This window comes from Crocodylus porosus, unplaced genomic scaffold, assembly GCF_001723895.1.
Source record: "Crocodylus porosus isolate Cpor-Errol unplaced genomic scaffold, CroPor_comp1, whole genome shotgun sequence".
Classification (NCBI taxonomy): domain Eukaryota; kingdom Metazoa; phylum Chordata; order Crocodylia; family Crocodylidae; genus Crocodylus; species Crocodylus porosus.
Genome location: NW_017728949.1, coordinates 44,732,206 through 44,748,560, shown reverse-complemented (window position 1 = coordinate 44,748,560; position 16,355 = coordinate 44,732,206). Strand labels below are relative to the sequence as shown.

The following is a 16,355-nucleotide window of genomic DNA, read 5'->3' as shown; positions in this document are numbered from 1 at the left end:
TCTTTCCTGCTTATGCAGGGGGTCGGACTCGATGATCTATTGAGGTCCCTTCCGACCCTAGCATCTATGAATCTATGAATCTATGAATAAATGTTAATAATTTTTTTAATATTCAACAACTACTGAACATAGGAAACAAAAGGAGTTGACTGCAATTTTAGGTAACAAAGAAATTAACAAGACACAAGGCTATTTATCAAGAAGAAAACTTCCACTAAGTTCAGTGCATATAGTACTATACAAATACATATTTCATGGCAAATTCTCCTTGAAGAATAATTCCTTGTTAAAGCAGCACAGATACCTTTCATTATTTCAGGGGGGAAAACAAAGTAAAAAAGCTTTTCAATGTCCCTTACAGTGTAACAGGGCCCTCCTCTTCCTCCCTGAAAACTGTTGTGCAATTTAAGAAAACCAGAAACAGTCTTAATGCAACCGACAAAGAAGCTAAATAAAGCCATCATACTGCAAGAGTTTTCATCGCTCCTGTCTCCACAGTCATCATCATGATCGCAGATGAAGGCTCGAGGGATACACTCTCCATTAGCACACTGAAACTGGTTATTGGCACACCCATGAGCTGAAAGATATTTGAATGCAGAAAAGCAAGTATATATATATATATTCAGATTCTGTAAATAAATTGCAATATTTATATTACAGGGAGCATACGTAATGCAGTTAGTATGACTTATCTTGAATGTAGAACTTACTGCAATTAGCTTCATCAGAGGAGTCCCTGCAATCGACTTTACCATCGCAACGTTGGCTTGCGTTAAAACATGCTCCATTTGCACAAGATAACTGTTCACATGTTGGGTAGTCTGCAAGGAAAAAAAGCTTCAGTATCAGCATCATTGTTAGAATATGAAGCACCTTCACTATCATGTGTAAAGTAGTGGGCACAGAGATTTAGAAAGCTCAAAAGAAACACTAGAACACATCAATGGTCTGCCTAATCCAGTATCCTGCCTCCTAGACCAGGGGTTTTCAACCTTTTTAAATCAGTGTGCCCCCAGCAGCCAAATGCAGAGTGGGGGGGGATGGCATGTAGCCAGATGTGGAACAGTGGCAGCGTGGGGTGGTGGATGGTGGCAGCAGCCATCCACCACGTGCAATCTCCCCTCGCCACCCCCCAGTCTGACCAGCTGGGCAGCACCTGTGCAGCCCGCAGAGGGGCACTGCTGCCCTTACCCTACCCCAGCCCTGCTCCTGAGAGGTGGTGGTGCGGGGTAGTGGGTGGTGGTGCTCTGTCTCTGCCGGCCCATGCATACCCCCTAATGCCTTCCCAAGGATTCCCAGGGGTATGCACACACCCAGTTGACAACTGCTGTCCTAGACTGAGTGATCACAAGATGGTTCAGAGTACAAAGCAAGAAACTTTACAACAAACTAGGTGGGCCAAGAGAACATGTACTTACGGACTCAAAAAACTCGCCAAGTAAATAATTTAAAATTATATAGGAAGTTATTTAACATCAAAGAAAGCAAGTTATGAGCAAGTGATTTATTTATTTGCATCCTAATTTAGATATTATTCACCTTAATAAAGTATGTAACTAGATATAGAGATATTAGCACTCAGTTCAGAACCTCTCAAATTCAGATTCTTAAATGGAACCAAAACGTAAGAATCCTAAGACTAAGATGCTGAATTCCCAGCAGCTAAATATGGGCAGACTGATTTAAATATTTTTCCCCCTAACCAGTATTTAGGTTTTGTAAAGTAAAACATTTTAATAAGGGGGGAGAAAGCTTCTAGTTGTTATGCATGAGATAATAACCATCTGCACATGAACCAGTATAGCACCATCTCAGACGCATGCAAGTAGGCACAGCAACTTTCAGTAAGATTATTTACATAGAACAAATGCTTGTAGAAACAGGAGAGAGTTAATCATTTTGCTTTAATGCTATTTATGCCAGACACAAAAAATTAGAATGAACTATTTGCTCTTTTTAAGTCTATCTAACCTATAAGTTTGGCAAAATTTCATTTTCATTGTAGGGTCTTTATACAGACTGAACTGGAGGTTTCACACTTCCCTCTAACCTTCTCCCGTGATATCTGAGATTTTTCTTTTTATTTCAAGTCATCTAACCACCAAATTTTCTCTAATTATTTTTCCCTAAACCCCCAAATGCTCAACTGACTAAATGAATAGTAGGTGATCGGGGTGTAGGTTGTAGCCGTGTTGGTCTACGGACGTAGGCACACAAGGTTCTTTGGGTAAATCCAATATCTTTTATTAGACCAACTCAAATATTATATCTTGTATTAAACTAAGTCAAACAGTTGGTCTAATATTGGATTTATCCAAAGAACCTGGTCTGCCAAGAAGGTGATCTAGAAACAGACTGGTGAAGGAAGATATTAGTAAGTGGTCATTCCACAAAATATATTTTCCAGTTTTTTGTCAACCATGAAGCCTAGAACTTCCCCTTTTTTGTTGTTGTTAATGAATGTGGACATCTTAAGTGAGTACCAGCTCCTAGAGGCAGATACTTTTACAAAAAGCACCAAACACATGCAAGATTCATGATAAAAAATATCAGAGAGTTGGCAAATGTTGTTTCAGTGGGTTTCTAGCAAAAATATTCAGCTCCTGGGATGTGATAGGGGAGAAGTTTCTGAACTGAAAAAGTGGATTCTAGTAGCTAAGAGGGAAAGCAACCAGAAGTGGGATACTTAGCTCTGAGGTAAGTTATGGAAATAAGTAGGTCTGGGTATGTTGTTTCTTGGTCAGGAACACTTTGGTTAAAGAGAGCTGAGGTGCTTTAGGGAAACTGAGCTACCAAGAGGAGGGATTTGGCAGTAATACTGAGAATCTGGTAGCAAGAGAGCTAACAGTGATGGGAGCTGATAAAATAAAAGCTACTTCACAGAGCAAGAGATTGTGACTAGGAAGGAAAATTGAAGGACTGAAAGAAATAAAGTACTGTTTTCCCCCACATTGCCATTTACTGTAAAATGCTCTAATTTTCTGCACCAGTCAAAATATTTCCCTGTAATCTGTTCCAGTTCTTCACTTACATAATCAGAAAAGGGCAGGTGGGAGAGGAGGCACCTCCCTCGCTGCAGCCTCACAAGGTATTTCAGGCCCCAACAGCCACTGTTAATCACTTTCCTTAGCTAGTGTATTTAAACATCCAAGCATTTCTTCATTGTTAAAAAGCAAGTAGGATAAAAATATTCTTTCCTAAAGCTTACACTTTCATTCTGCATTTCTGAATATTTTAAACCTGAAATATAATAAATACAATACTTAGCTGCTTTCTATGAAACAAAAAAAGGAGGGAAAGCAAATAATGCACTTATTTAGTGGGAAAAAAACCCCATACTATTTCTATGAAGTAAAAACAGCTTCAATAGACTAATTAAATGACCCGTAGCTGAAACATTGTTCTGATGTTTATCTTAGCCTCTGCATGGGTAGTTTTTCCTTGCTGTTAATCCCATTAGCAGTAAAAGGGACTGTAGCTTTGACTCTTTGTTTCATTTTATTACATGTTGAATTGCCATGGTACTTCATATTGATGGTATTTTATATTTCATTGGTCTCAAATATTGTAACTTATTCAGAAACAGATTGAAACGTTATCACCTTCACAATTTAAGTCTTCCACAAATATCAACCTGCATAAAGTAACGAGTAAGTTCCACTTTTAGCGGGTCTGTCTCTCTAAATTATAACTCTAACATAAATTTGCATTTAAAAAAAATTTTAAATATTTTACTTGTGCTAGGGGAAACAGCCAAATTAGGGACATCCCCCTTACCATTTGTTTATATCCAAATAGTTTAGAAAGGAAAATGCCTGAATGAAACAAATGGTGCTTACTAATACCAGTGCACCAACTTCACTACTGGAAATTTGGATTAGGATCTCTCACACAGCAGTAAAATACAACATCTAATCTAATCTATAGTACATCATAAAATCACCACATGATTCATTAAGTTTTGTAATTTCTGCTGAGAGTCCCAGTCCTTGCAAAGATACAGAGGCAGTAAAATTTACCCGCCTTTTGGGGGAGTACCTCAGAGGTATCATCTTCATGGTTCCTACTTCTCTCTGCACTATTGCTCTTTCCTTAAAAATGTCAATAATCCTACTTTTAAGGTCTTTAGTCACAGTCATCACTCTTCTGGTTTGGAAGGATTGTCAACACCCATCCCTGTTCAGCCACAGTGGTTGCTGCTGAATGACATGAGACAGCCAGTTCCTCTTAAACCTTAATGTGGTGGCTCCACAACAGTCACAGGAATGCTGGCCTGTGGAACAACAGACTGGGTGCAATATTAAACGCTGGTCTCTCTCATGGCAGTGGAGAGCACTATTGCTAGACCACAGGACAGGTCCATTTCCCATTACATTTTCTTTTTTCTCTCTCACTATTTATAGGGTTATGAGCATTAAATAAAATTGCAAATGTTAAAATGTACAATTTCATTTTAAAGCATCATGTCTGCTGGTCTGAAGAAAGCATCTGGAACACAGAGGGCAAGCCTCTCTTGCAGGATCTGTTACAAATTTCCTTTGTGACCCATGAGGCCCACAATGGCTTGAAGGGAAATACACTTTGTTTACAGAATGTAGACTATAGAACATAGCTTTTCGTGGCAGCAAGGAGCCGGGCTAAAGAAGTTATACTAGGCCTGAAACTGTAAACAGTAACAGCAAAATCATTATTAGTTATGCAGTATTACATGAAGCACAAGTAAGGCAAAGGTTTTAAGACCTGGGAAAGTTCATAATTAATTTATGGTGATCTTGACAAATAAAATAATGAAAATAAGTTTTAAGCATAACATGTTTTTGTTCCCGGCAAAAGGGGTTTTTCCTTATTTTTTAGAAGCATTCTTGACATACATTGATTTATATTAATAAGCTTGATATAATAGGCCAAGAAGCTTAAGTAATGGAGTCAAAACAGGATAAAAAGGGTATAATTTTGCAATCAAGTTGATGGATAAGAAACACCTCTTGGCACAGTTCAGATTCAACTCTTAACACTGCTTTAACCATTTAACTACCTAATCAACCATATTTTGCTAAGGTGATGGATTTTGTCATTCTTTGATTTTACTATAACCATATAGAAATGCTGATCAACATTAAAACATTTAATATTCAAATCCATATTAAATTAAAAATATATAATATATAAATATGACAAATTAAATATAAATACAGTAAACATTTTCTGAGAGGATTTTGTTTTTTGTTTTATTTGGTTTGGCTTTAGCATTGCTCCTTCAAGTTTTTCAGGGTGTGAAAAACAGAATTTTCACCTGAGCCAATTCTGGCTGAACCCAGTATGATAATGGTAATGTAAACACTTCAGTAAAAGTAAAGGGGAAAATAACTGGCAACACTTGGAAAGTCATTTAAACTGCAAAATTCACTGAAATGTATATTTTATTAATGCCTTGTCTTCAAATCTATTCTTTTTAAAAAATTACCTGTGCACATTTGCTAAACAAAGTCTAACACCACCTCTTTTTTCCTTCTAAACTTTCAGAGAATATGCATACCAAGCTGTGGAAGGTATTGGGCTCCCCGGCCTCTGGCAGACTCTTTAGGCATTTGTGTTTGTGACTTTAGAATTGGCTGTACATCTATTGTACGGAAAGGCTTCAACCTGGTTGTCTTGGCTGCCTTTTATTCCAGAGTACCATTTACTTCTAAACTACTTTTCATTTTACAGAGAACAATTATTTTTAGCTACTTGTAAGTCAGACTACAAGGGAAAGGCTGCTGGCTGATCACATAATTTGTTGGTTTTCCTTTATACAGCACGTGACTATGTGCTTTTTTTGTAAATTAATCTCTTAATACAGGAAGTAGAGATAAAATGTCATTAACAACCTAGCATCTTGTGATCTACTATTATTTCTAGATTTGTTTCTGAGAGTGTATTTTGCAGTACACTCACTTCAGTCTTGCCAGCAATACTGCAAGCCCCAGTCCATTTCATACCATACGAAAATAACTTTTCTTTATTATCAGTGTTATAAGTTAATAGAGAAGCTGACAGACATAGATAAGTACAAATAGAATCTCTTGGAAAAGCATGGTTTCTATTTCTTGATGCAGTCAGCAGACCTTCCAAAGGGAAGCCAGGTCTTAGGGAGGCCCTGTGTAGTGCCACCATGCAGCTCAGGCCTTTTGACTGAGTGCTGGCTTTGGACTGGGAGAGCACCAGGGTCTCTGTGTCCACTGGGCTCAATAAAATTATACTCTTTACATTCATTATGGCCAAGTCCTATCATTTCCTTCCCATGAGACACTCTACAAATTCTAAAGTTTCAAACGGAGGAATCCAAACTTTTTGAATGTCCTCAAAATTGCAATTCGGAAGAAGTGCCAACAAGAGTAGCAGCTTCTGCTTTTTCTAACCCACAGTTAGTATCATTATTTCAATGCAATATCTGGGAAAAATATGCACATTTAAAAATCACTACACCACACGCTCCATCCAAATAGCTCCTGCTGACTGTTAGACAAAATAATATTGATCCAATCTTTAACGGCTAATGCCTAACCTGTGCAAGAATAGCTTGCAAAGGATACAGTACGTAAAGTCACTCATTTCCACATGCAAAAAACCCAGGCTGGTTCAAAATGAAAAATAAGGAACACTGATCCCTTTAATTACTTATACTGCCTGTGCACCTTCAGAACTCGTATACTGTGCAGGCAAATTTTGCAAATGCAACTTACAAGCCTAATTGGAAAAATTTTACTTCACCACTTAAATTCCTTTATACTTTATAATTTCCCTGCCTTGACTGCTGCAAGATTTGAAAATTATCTGCAATAAAAAAAATGACTTTTGCTCTTAGAAGTATTTTTCTTATATTCCAAGCCATCTACTATCTGCACTCTACTATCCCAGTTGTTGGTGCACAAGTCTGACATGCACAACACTGAAAGCTCCCATTTATATTCTCCATGAATGTAATGCGTTTGTCCCAATTCCCAATGAAATTACCACTGGTGAGAACCTGGGCTCATGTCAGTCAGTAATACAACTCCCACTAATTTCAACGAAATTTCAGTCTAGGCCACATTTGGGTCTTTGACCCTGCAAAGACTTCACCAGGTGCTTACATATACAGAGAAGTGAATAACACAGAAAATTCTTGTTACACATCTGGTAAATTCTTTGTATGATCAGGAGTTTGACCTGCATGTTTTTTTCAGCAGTATTCAATGAGGGGAAAATACTTTTCACTCTACTAAAAACCTTACCTCACCACTGATATAACTCCAAAGGATGCAAATTTCATACGAAATAACACAGATATCAAATGTTAAAACGTCCTATAGTTTTTCTATTGACACTTATATACCTAAACCTAATATGCAACAAATACAATTATTTAAGATAAAAAACAAAGCATTTTCCCTACACAGTTTTCAGAAATTGACTTAGAAATAAAAAGGAAATGTAATAAATTTAGGGCCAAATTCTGCTTTTAGATACGTACTCAAAGTTTCTGATTGCAATGACAATAATGCAAAGACTCAACTCTAAAAACAGTCTTTTATATCTTCTACCGTTAAAAAAAAATTTAAATAGAATCTTATTCTTGAGACTTGAGCAAACAAAAAAATCTCCTGACCACATGGCAACAGTATAGACTTAATATATCCCACAATAATGGACTTGTATCAGAGCATCAGCTCTAATCCATGAAAGAATCTGCAATGAAATTCTAATAACAAGCAGCATATTGTGGTCACTTCTGTCCATCAACAAGCTCTTTAATCTTACAATTTGATTAAAAAGTCAAAAAAGGGATGGGATGAAATCAGATCTAGTGTGAAGATTTAAATGACTTACGGCAGCCTCGCTCATCTGTTCCATCAGAGCAGTCTTTAACTCGATCACACCTGTACCCACTTGGGATACACTGTCCATTGGAGCATGTAAACTGCTGACTTGAGCATGTCCTCCCCGCTATAAGAAAGAGACAAAGAGTGAGTCTGGACATGCAATTAATGCAAAGCAATAAATTCCAGAGCAGTTTGAGCAAGAGTAAACTACTTCCTTGTGTAGCATCTACATGTACACCCAGGACAGCAGCAATCTGAGCCAGGGTGGAACAGGCCCAAGCTGGCAGGATGCACAGGGAGTCTGCCCCAAGTTCTGGGTGGTGGTGTCGGGTGGCAGAGGAGCTAGCTGAAGCACAAGGGTGCTGAAAGTGCAGAGCCATGTAGCTATGCATCACGCAGGAGTATGGACCCAGGCTGACTGGGTGGAATTTATGCCCATGGCTGGTATCTACACATGCGTTTAAACTCAGTAAATTATGCCAGCATAAGACAGTACTATTGGAGACAGTACTATCTTGTGTGGCATATATTAGTTTACTGCAGACTAATACCATAGCACATGTAGATGCTGATGCTTTACTCCACAGCTAATTAATCTACTCCCAAGTAAAACACATGTGTAGATGCAGCCAAAGTGTTTAGGTTTTCACCAAGCAGAGAGAGGCATACAGCAAACTACTCTTCCTCTCCCCTGACATTCACATTTTTTTTATTACCCAGTTTTTTTGCATAAATATAAGATATTTTATTACTTGACTTTTGTGCACCATGCAAAAATAAATGTCACCCTGCCAACCAGGAAGCAGGACTTATAGTTGGGCTTTTCCTAACACACATATCTGGAGTTTGGGAATCACTGGATCTAAATCATAGATCCCACGGAGCCTCTTCTTGTTCACCTCAAAATTTCCCCTCCTTGCTGAGAGATGATAGACTTCTCACAGGGAGGAGAACCTGGATGCATATAGCATTTATATCTATAAAAAATAACAACTAAACCCTGAGGCAAAACATGCTGCAAAAAAATGTCACACTGTTCCTATTCATAGCTTCATTGTCAAGATGATTGGGACGTATTAACTTTCACCATTTAATTAACCTATAATTTATTATTTATTTAACTTAGATCTACAATGAACCTAATATTTTGCCCTAAGAATGAAGAACACTTTTCATTTCTCTTTGAAGGAGCAAGTACCAGAAGCACCCAAGACAGCATATATAAAAGAAATGTAATATGAGAAGAGGATGTCATGATTATATTTATTCTTCCTCTAAGATTCAAATTCACACTTTCTGTCATACAAAGCAATGTTAAAGACTTTACATGATAGGATCCCACTTAGTTTTAACTGTAGTTTATTTGTTCTATTACCCACACGTTACGTATTAAAAAGAACTCACTTAGATTGCTACCATGCAAATGGAGCAGAATTTAAAGTAGGAGATATAGTTTGGAAATTGTTTTTTTTTAACGACAACCAAACTTCTCATTGGTGAACTGTTTCTATATTAATAACCACTAAACCATCAAGAATTGCTGTGCAGGCCCCTCTGACCTAGGAACAATAGCTACAGTAGCTAGCAGCAATTTATAAGAACGCTTGTTTATCTGAACTAAGCCCTGTCCTTTACTATTTCAAGACAAATTAATTTGGGATGTGAGAAAATCATCTAAGGGTGAACTTATTAATATCTTGTCCTCCCTTACTGCCATCAATATCTTGCTTTAGATGAAACAAACATTCAGTCTAGTTATTACCCTTGATTATAAACTGGGATCTTGATCTGTGCTTGTACGGACATTCTCCCTACCTCCTCATCTCACTAGTGCTCCCAGCACAAGCTTTGATATTGTTGCACTAACCCAACTAGAAAAAATAAGTACAGTAAATTTAATTTCACCCCATTCATTTCACTTCTCTATGTCTTTCAGGTTTGTTTCTGGTTAACTCCCAGGAACAAGGTTTCAAAAAATGTTTTAAAGAAAAGAAATACCACCAAAAGGGCTCCAGATCATTTTAAAAGGGAGCAACAAAAAGTGCTCTTAATTAACAAAAATAAATGCATATTCAGGTAAGTGACTCCAAAGTAGCAGAACCACCGGGATTCTACTGTACAGCTCAGGGCTGCCTTCAAAGATGCCCACAATTAATGAGCACCCATAGAACTAAGGCAGATGAAAGTGACCCAGTTCAAATGCTTATCTAGAGCTGTTATCTTTTACATCTACTGTTCCCATAGCAGATACATAACTAGTATTTGCCAAGAGGGAGCTCAGTTTTGTTCCCCTCTGTAGTAAGGACAGAAATGAAAATCTAAGATAATGTGCCTTGTCTGATAAAAGTTCTGATGAAAGTTACACTTTTAAGACTTTACTGTAGTTAGCAATGGTGTAACTGAGCTGTAGGGACAATTAAACAGTTTGATGGATAAGTTAACATTTAGACCCAAAAGCCACCTGTTTGAAAGGGAAAATAAGTAAATCCCTCCCTTATTCAACCAGCGGTCATTTTTGATGGTAAAGGCAGTGGTCAGCAACATTTTACTAACACAGGCTGCATCTTGCAACCCAGCCAGCACCACAAGCCACGATTCCTCTCCAGCAATCATGAGCAGAAGCTGCAGTGAAGAACAGCAGCCCCTTCTACACAGGCCGGAGAAGCTGGCTGAGGTATCAGAGGCAACTGACAAGCCATTAGCAAAACACAGACCACATCAAACAACTGGGGATGGGAGCACACTTAATAAAATGTGGACTAGATCAGACCTTCATGGATTAGATCCAGTACCTTTGTGGGCTGGATCCAGCTCATGGACCAAAGACTGCCACCCCCTGGGTAAAAGTACCCACTATATATTCTCTTTCTTCTTTTGAAATGCAACCAAAGACGAAACTTGGCCCAATTTGTGGCAGTCTTCTGAAATCACTGTTTGTCACTATGACAAAATCTAACTAATATGTATAAATTACATAGTCCAGGTATTCAGTCACCTAGCTAAAGTGTTTAATAGCTTACCATCAATATTGAAAAGATCCTGCTCTATATCTATTATAGTTATACTTTCAATTTATTTTTTAAATTAAAGCAGCAAAGAAATGTTAAATACTTTTGTTTACAAACTGTAACTCTCATGTGATTAACACTTACAGTACCATCAAGATATTTCACTTTCTGTGGGAAGTATTAACAGGAATGGTGTCTCAGCATTAATTATCTGAATGATAATGCACACAAGGCTAGTCCAGATGCCAGAATAGCATAACTTTTGAGGATCTAACTAGGAGAGATAACTGCTTTGCTCATTATTGAATCTAGGTCTGCCTAGTATCTTGTTAAAGAGTGTCACCAGAAGTGACACTAGACTCTCTCTAAAGATTTCCTTACATTCCCTTAATAACTGTCTTTTACCTGGAGGCTGTTCACTTTGCCTTTTATAGATTTCAGCCATTATGAAGGGAAAACTGTACACTTTTGTTTTATTGATTCTGAGATTGATAAATATAACTTTGGTTAAAGGACAAATGAAGAGGCTCTTACTTGAAGTTGACTGAGAAGTGTTTGACTTCTCGTCATCCATTTTAAGTAAATGATATAAACTTTCTTTTTTTTTCTTTTTCTTTTTTTTTTGGTGGGGGAGTTGATAGCATGTTTCCTATTTCTTTGTGGTTAATATGCATCCATTTTCATTTCCTTACCTGCAACACCAACAACTTCAAGATGATTTTGACATTTTAAGATTTAGAAATGCCTATTCAGATTTATTTGCCTATATTGTTTATTTCAGATTTAAGTGCATTCAGTTTCCAACAGCTGCTCTTTAGAAAGACTGCTCTGATACAGGATCACTATGCTCGCAGTAACTTTGTTTGTCTGTGTGAGTTTTCAATATGTTTGTACACAGTGAACTCTTTCACACAACTGGTATACAAATACAACATAAATATATAAATACTTACGGCATTGTTGATGTTCATCAGAAGCATCTTCGCAGTCTTCTTCATCATCACAGACCCATAACTGTGGGATACACTCTCCATCAGTTTTACACTGGAACTGATTTTCCTCACAGGTAGGTTGTGCTAATATAAGCAAACAAACTGATAGTTATTTCAAAACATTTGCTTGGGAAACTCTTAAAAACTAAGGCTGAATTTAAAATAGTATTAATTTTATATAAATGTGAAACAATTACTAATTACATCACTAAGTATCTGCAACACCCAGAGGCCAAGGAAAAGGAACAAAGAGATTATAGTTTTAGGTAAGTTCTGCATTTCTGGAGTTAATGAGAACTGCTCTTCCAAACTCACCAAAAGCAGAGAAGAAGTTGAAACAGCCTAGTTTACAGGCCCTGATTTTTTGTACTCTTTACAGGTAGCTGCTCAAAAGAGGCCTTGTACAAACATTCCGTTTCTCCTGGGAGAGTTGCTGCTCTTCCACAAGCCTTGGTAATGCACTGGGGGGACACAGGGAGACATGTGCCCCCTCACATTTCTGCACTGACAGTGGAGTACAGGGCTGCAGCCTGACCAGAGCCAGGGCTGGCAGCAGTGAGGTTGGTAGTGACAACATGAGTTCTGCACCAACAACAGGGCATGGGGCTATAACCTGGATGGACCTAATGCCCAGCAGCGTGGTAGTGGTGCAAAGTTGTGCCCCCACACAGTCAGTACCTACACGTCGCCTAGGCCCAGGAAAAACCATGAGCATACAGATACTCAGGCTTTTTTCTCCCAGAGTAAAAATGGCCACTCCAGGAGAAAAACAACCTAGGCACAACTTAGGTTAATTCACCTCCAAGAAAGTTTCTCCTGGGAGAGCAAATGTCTGTACATGCTGCCAATATAGTCTGACCATGGGTCGTCTGGGTTAGCCAATCAGGGCTGCCATATCTACTGATGTCATCTGTTGCCAAGAAGAATAAGGGAGACTGCAGAGCATATTGAAATGTAGGCACAGAGCCCCCACCCCTGGCTGCACAGTGTCAGCACTACAAGCTCTCCCCTCTTCAGGGCCTCTGTATTCAAATGTCTGTACACATGGTTCTGGGTAAGTTTTTCTACCATGAGAACAAACCTGGGAGAATTTTCCCAGATTATTTGAATGTGTGTATACAGCCAGAGAGATAGAAAAAAAGATAAGATAAAATAGAGTACAGAAATAGCCTAAACTGAGAGTCTGAACCTTATTCTGATACAATTTACACAGTCCCTATTAAAACTCATGGTTAGAATCACTTGTTCATCACAGTCCAATTGATTTATATAGAGCTTCTAATGACTTTCTCAGTGAGATCACGTCTTTAACCTTCTACCAGATTAAAAGCACTGTAACCCAGGAACACCCTGGGCCATAGAATGGGAAGGAGGGAGTATATCACTACACAAGCAAATCATTTAAAGGTACAAAATGAAATTATGTTGAAGATTTCCAGCACAAAATGAAGAGTAAATTATTAAATTAAGTCCAAGGAAATTAAAAGGACAAAACTAATGGCACATAACAGTCAATGTTAAAAGCATGTGCCGATCAGAAATATTCCTTTTGTCTTCTGTCTCAATAACTCTCTATTACTTTAATATATATATCTATTTAGTATTTGTATTAAGTTGTTGGTTGTAGCCATGATGGTCTAAGGACATAAGCAGACAAGGCTCTTTGGGTAAATGGAATATTTTTTATTAAATCAACTAAATAGTCGGAAAAGAACAATTTGTCCAACTATTTAGTTGGTCTAATAAAATATATTTGTATTATAATATGTAAGTAACATTAAAAACAAAAGATCAATCAAACAAACCTCAGCAGATTCATTTTCACCTTCCACCTTTTACTTTAATACCAATAGGTAAGAAGAAGAAAACAGAAACCCTCATTAAGGTCAAAGGGGATTTTGCTCAGTTACAACAATCATTCCTTTCTAATGGGAATTACTTAATTCAGAAGCAAGTATTGCAGGAAAAACAGCTCACTATAGCAGAATGGCAGTTACTTCCAATGCAAGGCATTTTTCATCCAGCACTATTCTGGCTTTGCAGTTGGCTCAGCTATTTATCAGAAATTTAGCCTTTCCAGCTATAAGAACCACTTCCCTCCAAGTATTACAAGGGTCAAACTAAAAAAAAAAAAATGGTCCAATATGGGAGGAACCAATATGGCTTAGCCATTTCACACCAAATCAGCTGACAAGGGACAGAAACTAACTTTGCTCCAGAGCCTTCTAAAACAGAAAAGCACTAGAATTCACATGGCAAAATCCAGATGGGCTTCTAAAAAGAGCTTCTGAAAATGTTTTTTCATGTTTGTAACATTTTTAGCATTCAGGTGAAAACTAACAGAACCTTTCTGAGCTGATACGGCACATTATGCAAATGTTTATGTTGCCCTCTAGTGACTCTTCACAGCTAGTGAAGTGTCTCAAATTCAAAAGGCTGCAGCTTGATGCTTTGGGTACCAAAGGTCCTGTATTATATCACCACTGTAGTATTTGCATATGCACAGGATTTGAGTTTATTGCACTGATAAGTGATTTCTGACCATATCTAGCATCCAGTTTACTGACATCAAAAGGAATGCTTTGGCTAAGACAGATGGCCCTGGATACTGGAAAAAAAGTGCCACATGTAATCTAAATCTCTTTCAAAGGGAGAGTTAGAAATCTGGCAATATTTTAATTGGAAGTCAGGGTAGATATTAGGGCTGTGCAAAACTGGCCTTATTCAATTCAGATTCGGCCTGAATCGGGGACAGTGATTCAATCCGTTGATGCTGATCACAGTCCATGATTCGATTCAGCCAAATCCAAATCTGAAAATTCAATGCTGATTCGGTGAATCAGCAGTTCAGACATAGACACAGCTTTAAAAGTCTTTTTCTACATACCTTGAGGTAGCAGCGCAGCTCATGATTGCTGTGGTGCTGGGGTGGATGCAGCATCCCACAAGAGCAGGAGGGGCTCTCCAGGTCTGCCAGGGAGCATGCTGCCCCTCCCCCCTGTGTTCCCTCGGATCAGCAATTGGCCACAGGGGGACCCCGGGTGCCCCCCCCAACCCAGGAGGCACCAGTCACCGAGCCAGGAAAGTGCAGGGAGGCCCCCCTGCGCGCTCCCCAGTGGACCAGGAAGTGGACCAGACGTGCTTCTAGTCCAGTTCTGGGTCTGCTGCTGAGCACGCTAGGGAGCCTCCGTGCTTCTGTGGGACACTGCATCTGCCCCAGCACTGCAGCGTTTAGAGGCCCTGCTACCTGCTGGCTCCTACCCTGGGGGTCTTTAACAGGAGGCTGGATGTACACCTTGCTGGGGTTATTTGACCCCAGTACTCTTTCCTGCCATGGCAGGGGGTCAGACTAGATGATCTACTCAGGTCCCTTCTGACCCTAGAAACTACGAAACTACCTAGAGTTATGTAGAAAAAACATTTAAATCTACATCCAAATCACTGAATCTGTCCAAATCTCTCCGAATCAATTCAGAGGGTTCCAAATAGATTCGGAGAGATTAAAGGGTCCTCTGATTCAATTTGGATTGGAGACTCACCCACTGAAACAAGCCAAATCTCCACTGAATCGAATCAGGGACCCAAGCTTTGCGCAGTCCTAGTAGATAACACCTTTATAGACTAACTAAATAAGATATATAGAGAGAGCACAAGCTTTTGTAAACCCAAGTTCACTTCTCTTATTCTAATTTCCATGCTACCAGCACCACAGAATTCAAGAGACATGAATCAATAATTAGGGCCCCTATACACTTGCAGGGAGGCTGCTCTGACGTGCTGTAATTACAGCGCATCAGAGTCTGGTAATCCACAGTACAGTGCTGGAGTGTGGTGATTACTGCACTCCAGCATCACTTGTATGAATATCCCTGCACTAAAAAATGGTGGCAGGGCGACTCCAGTGACACATGTACCAGTGTCCCTGCACTGAAAGATGGAGGTGGTGGCACTTTAAACTAAAGCTCATTTACTGGTACACATGATGCTCTCGGAGCTGCACTAATTAAAGCACTTCTCCCGCCTCCTGAAGCATGTCTGTAAATGACCTTAGAGTGCACAGCTGGTACCCACCCAGCCACCCTTAGGTAGAAGCCACTGAGACACAATATAAGATAAGCGCCTTGGGATCTGAGTGCTCTGAATACTTTAAAAAGAGAGACTATGCTTTGAATTAGCTCTATGAGGATTCCACTTACGGCAGCCAGCTTCATCTGTATCATCAGAACAGTCCCTTGCACCATCACACCTCCAGTCTGCCGGAATACAGCGGCCATTCCCACAGCGAAACTGTCCACTCTCACACCCTGTAACCAAGTAATACAATAGGCAAAACCATTACATCAAAGAAATACTGAAAATCATTGCTGTCAACAACCACAATTTATTCAGGACATAATTAGAAAAAAAATATTTAAACATTCCTTTTTTCAGTTAAAAGAAATGATCAAATTTCAGTTCCAAGCCCAATGAATTTCCATGATTATCTCAATGTAAATGAGAACAGATCT

General features: G+C 38.8%; 1 protein-coding gene across 2 annotated transcripts in view; it reads right to left on the bottom strand.

Annotated features, from left to right (window-relative positions):
* The window catches only part of LRP2 (LDL receptor related protein 2), a 179,069-nt gene extending 162,922 nt beyond the window's left edge, over nt 1-16,147 (bottom strand). Inside the window, exons 1-5 of one of the 2 annotated variants that reach the window (XM_019553734.1) lie at nt 16,044-16,147; nt 11,809-11,931; nt 7,855-7,971; nt 714-824; nt 467-580 (exon numbers count right to left, since the gene is read on the bottom strand). The gene's annotated coding sequence lies outside the window, so the exon portion shown is untranslated. The remainder of the gene's footprint in view (nt 1-466; nt 581-713; nt 825-7,854; nt 7,972-11,808; nt 11,932-16,043) is intronic. The other variant, XM_019553736.1, reaches the window with a different exon arrangement.
* Nucleotides 16,148-16,355: the final 208 nt, after the last annotated feature.